This window comes from Glycine soja, chromosome 11 (genome assembly GCF_004193775.1).
Source record: "Glycine soja cultivar W05 chromosome 11, ASM419377v2, whole genome shotgun sequence".
NCBI lineage: Eukaryota > Viridiplantae > Streptophyta > Magnoliopsida > Fabales > Fabaceae > Glycine > Glycine soja.
In genome coordinates, this window is record NC_041012.1 from 23,238,671 (window position 1) to 23,243,859 (window position 5,189).

Genomic DNA, 5,189 nt, shown 5'->3' on the forward strand with positions numbered 1-5,189 from the left:
ACTCTCTTTTTCGTTTTTAGTTTTAGTAGAGAAAGAATAAATTTAAGTTTTGCGATTCCATTTTTTACTATTTACTTAGCAATAAAATTTCGCTTTCTGCTTCAATTTGCAATTTCGTTCTCTACTGATTAATGGAAGGCTAAGTCTCTAGCGTTGTTTTCTCTTGAGGATCAAGCACAACTCTCTTTGAGATTCTATTATTACTATTAAATTCTGATCAGTTTCTCCTCTTCACCAATTATTTTGTGTTTGTTGCTATTAATCCATGCATGCTTAATGCTTGATTAATTGTCTTTGCACTTAATTTACGTTCATGCTTAATGATCGTTCATGATTAATTGGTGTATGTGTTGCTTAATCACATAATGAATGCCTTAAATTTCGCTTAGTATTTTAATTTAGGGTTGGATTAAGTGGTTGAACTGATAAAGGATAAATTCTCGTAACATAGGATAAGAGACTTGCTTGTGAATCAAGGGGAAGCAACGTGTTTTAATTCTAAAAATTTCTAATTCAATTTTACTCGCTGTTTAATTTACAAAAACAAACAACCCCCCCCCCAATTCGTTACTGTTTTATTACTATCTGTTATGAACTTTTGGTTGACCATTACTCGTTGGGAGATGACCTATGATCACTTCCTAGATACTACATTTTTAATGTTTATTTGATTCGGGTACGGCCTCGATCACCTATCACTGCACAACTTCCACAAATAGGGGTCATCCCAAATATAATGCTTAGCATCGCTTTTAATTTTATCAGTTTGAGCTTTAGATGCTAAGGGAGGAAACACAGAAGCAACCAAATAATTCACAATATTAGCAAACCAAGGAGTGGGGAAGGAATCAGATATATTATACAGAATGTACAAATGATCATCCGAAAAATCATCCCAAATGGGTGAGTCCTTAGACGCACGCTCGATCCTACTCAGGTGGTCAGCCACGACGTTCTTTGCACCGCTCCGATCATGGATCTCCAAATCAAACTCTTGGATCCAAAGCATCCACCTGATCAATCTAGGCTTTGATTCAACCTTCTTCAATAGGTACTTCAGGGCTGCATGGTCAGTATAAACAATAACACGAGTACCAAGCAAATATGAATGAAATTTCTGAAGAGGAAAAACTATCGCTAATAGATCTTTCTCTGTGGTAGTGTAATTTTCTTGGGCAGCATCCAAAGTTCTAGAAGTGTAGTAGATCACCCGAGGCAGCTTGTCAATCTTTTGAGCAAGGATAGCCCCCAATGCATAGTTGGATGCGTCGCACATCAGCTCAAATGGGGCTATCTAATCAGGTGCCTGAATGATAAGGGTGGTAGTCAACGCACGCTTGAGGCAATCAAAAGCCTCTTTGCACCGGTCATCAAAATCAAACTCCACCTCCTTTTGCAACAGATTGGATAGTGGAAGGGCCACCTTACTAAAGTCCTTGATAAAGCACCTATAAAACCCTGCATGGCCAAGAATACAACGAACCTCTCGCACGCAAGAGGGGTAAGGCAATTTTGAAATAACATCTATTTTTGCAGGGTCTACCTCTATGCCTCTACTCGAAATGATATGCCCTAAAACTATACCGTGTTCTACCATGAAGTGACATTTTTCAAAATTCAGCATAAGGTTAGTTTCAATGCATCTATTAAGAACTCTATCCAGACTATCCAAACATGCATCAAAAGAGGATCCATAAACAGTAAAATCATCCATAAAAACCTCTATGCAACTCTCTAAAAGGTCACTGAAAATGCTAAGCATACACCGCTGGAAGGTATCAGGGGTGTTGCATAGGCCAAAGGGCATCCTTCTATAGGCAAAAGTGCCAAAGGGACAGGTGAATATGGTCTTTTCTTGATCCTCAGGAGCAATATGAATTTGTAAATAACCTTAAAAACCATCAAGAAAATAGTAATGAGACTTACCTGCCAAGCGCTCAAGCATTTGATCAATGAATGGCAGGGTGAAATAATCTTTTCTGGTTGCCTGGTTCAGCCTCCTATAATCAATGCAGACTCGCCAGCTGTTCTGCACTCTTGTGGGGATAAGCTCATCCCTCTTATGCTTGATCACTGTGAGGCCTGTCTTCTTAGGAACCACTTGGACTGGACTCACCCACTGGCTATCAGAAATGGGGTAGATGATTCCAGCTTGTAAGAGCTTGGTCACCTCCTTTTTCACAACATTTAAAATGACGGGGTTGAGTCGCCGTTGTGGCTGCCTCACTGGCTTAGCTCCATCCTCTAAAAGTATCCTATGCATGCAGGTAGATGGGCCTATACCAGGAATGTTTGCTAAAGTCCATCCAATGACTTTCTTGTGCTTCTTGAGCACTAGCAACAACTTCTCCTCTTGCTCAGCAGCAAGGGAGGCAGAGACGATCACTATAAATTTTTCCTTGTCCTCCAAGTAAGCATACTCGAGGTTTGCTGGTAAGGGCTTCAACTCTGGTGTGGGTGGTGGCTGAACAATAGGAGGAACCAGGGTAGGAGAAGAAGAAGAGAGTTCCTCAGCCTGTACCTCATAAAGCAAGTCAGAAGTATATGTACTTCCTGCAACATGGTTAGTGCATTCTGACTCTAAAAAATCAACATCAAGAGGTACAACACCCTGAAAATCAGAACCAGACTCAAATTCAAATTTACTCTCAGCATAAAAATCAGATACAAGATCAAATTCATACTCCGATTCAGATTCATTGCATGAGGAATGACAAGTATGTAGATCAAATAAAAATGGATGCTTCCTATCATGAAGAGAATCAAAATCAAACATATAGTCATCAACAATTTGATCAAGTATCTTAGCATGAAAAACAGAATGATCCTCAGATGGATGTTTCATGGCATCAAGAATGTTAAAATGAACAACAATATCACCAAATTCCATGGACAATGTGCCAGCATAAACATCTATCTTGGTTCGGGATGTTTTCATAAATGGTCTGCCTAAAATAATTATAACCAAATCATGGGAAAATCCCTTTTCCATATCAAGAACATAAAAATCATCAGGAAAAATAAGTTCACCAACACAAACCAACACATCCTCTATGAAACCTGCGGGGTAAGCAACACGTCTATTTGCCAAATGAATCACCACATTTGTAGATTGCAATGGTCCAAGAGATAAAGAATTGAAAATGGACAGAGGCATGACACTAACTGATGCTCCTAGATCTAGCATGGCATTCTCAAATTTGTTGTTCCCAATAATGCAAGGTATATAGAAAGTACCTGGGTCCTTACATTTCTCAGGAATGTGAGGAACAGATTTACCTATCAATGCTGACACATTTCTACCTATGCTAATCCTTCCATTGCCCTTGAGTTTCCTTTTGTGGGTGCACAACTCCTTTAGAAACTTGGCATATCTTGGAATTTGCTTGAGGGTATCTAGCAGAGGTATGTTCACCTCTACTTTCCTGACTCCAGATTCCTGCAAAGAAGGATAGAGATCTGTATGGTGATCTGTAGAAGAACATAGACCACAGACTCTTGCAACAGGTGCAGATTTCTGATTCATGGCAAGCTAAGTTACTAGGTTGACCAAGGCATCAACTTTTCCCTCGAGCTTTTTATTTTCAACAGATAAAGATGAATCTATGGCCACCTCATGGACTCCTCTAAGGACAATAACATCATTTCTTGCACTGAATTGTTGGGAGTTGGAAGCCATCTTCTCAATCAAATTCCTAGCCTCAATAGGAGTCATATCACCAAGAGCTCCACCACTGGTAGCATCAATCATACTCCTCTCCATGTTGCTAAGTCCCTCATAGAAATATTGCAGAAGGAGTTGCTCAGAAATCTGGTGGTGAGGGCAGCTTGTGCATAATTTCTTGAATCTTTCCCAGTACTCATACAAGCTCTCTCCACTAAGTTACCTGATGCCTGAAATGTCTTTTCTGATGGCAGTGGTCCTAGATGCAGGGAAGAATTTCTCCAAGAACACTCTCTTAAGGTCATCGCAACTGGTAATGGACCTGGGAGTAAGGTAATATAGCCAATCTTTTGCCACTCCCTCCAGAGAATGTGGAAAAGCCTTTAGAAAGATATGATTGTAGAAGCAAGCTTCATGATGATGAATCAAGTTGATTCAAGTTGTTTTGATGATAACAAATATGTTGACATAAAGCACAAGAGAATGATTTCAAGATTGAGTCAACAAGTTCAAGAATCAAGAGAAGTTTGATTTCAAGATTCAGGAGAAGATGAATTCAAGATTCAAGAGAAGAAATCAAGAAGACTTCACAAGGGAAGTATTGAAAAGATTTTTCAAAAACAAACATAGCACAGTTTTGTTTTTCAAAAAAGTTTTCTCAAAATTTTCTAAGTTACCATAGTTTTTACTCTCTGGTAATCGAATACCAGTTTCCTGTAATCGATTACCAGTGGCAAAGTTTGATTTCAAAAGTTTTCAACTGAATTTGCAACGTTCTAATTGATTTCAAAATGATGTAATCGATTACAAGATATTGGTAATCGATTACCAGTGTATCTGAACGTTGGAATTCAAATTCAATTGTGAAGAGTCACATCCTTTCATAAAAAGCTTTGTGTAATCGATTACAAGGATTTGGTAATCGATTACCAGTGACAAGTTTTGAACAAAAATCAAAAGATGTAACTCTTCCAATGGTTTTCAGGTTTTTCTAAAGGTTATAACTCTTCCAATGGTTTTCTTGACCAGACTTGAAGAGTCTATAAAAGCAAGACCTTGATTTGCATTTGAATAACACTTACTCCTTTACAAACAACTTTTCCACATATTCTTTTACAACCTTTGAATCTCTTTGAACATCTTCTTGAACTTCTTCTTCTTCTTCTTCCTTTGCAAAAGCTTTCTAAAGTTTTCTGGTTTTCCAAACCTTGAAAACAAAAGTGTGTTATTCATCTTTTTCATTCTCTTCTCCCTTTGCCAAAAAGAATTCGCCAAGGACTAACCGTCTGAATTCTTTTTGTGTCTCCCTTCTCCCTTTTCCAAAAGAACAAAGGATTAACCGCCTGAATTTTTTTGTGTCTCCCTTGTCAAAGAATTCAAAACGACACAGTCTGAGAATTCTTTTGATTCTTCCCTTTCCTTAAAACAAAAGATTTCAAAGGACTAACCGCCTGAGAATTATTTTGTTTCCCCTTCACAAAGTTTCAAAGGACTAACCGCCTGAAAACTTTGTCTTAACACATTG

General features: G+C 38.4%; 1 non-coding gene across 1 annotated transcript; it reads left to right on the forward strand.

The window, feature by feature from the left end:
- The first annotated feature begins 3,809 nt into the window (after window positions 1-3,809).
- LOC114377698 lies at window positions 3,810-3,916 on the forward strand. The gene has a single exon (XR_003659137.1). It is a non-coding gene; the product is annotated as a small nucleolar RNA R71 (small nucleolar RNA).
- The last annotated feature ends 1,273 nt before the right edge of the window (window positions 3,917-5,189 follow it).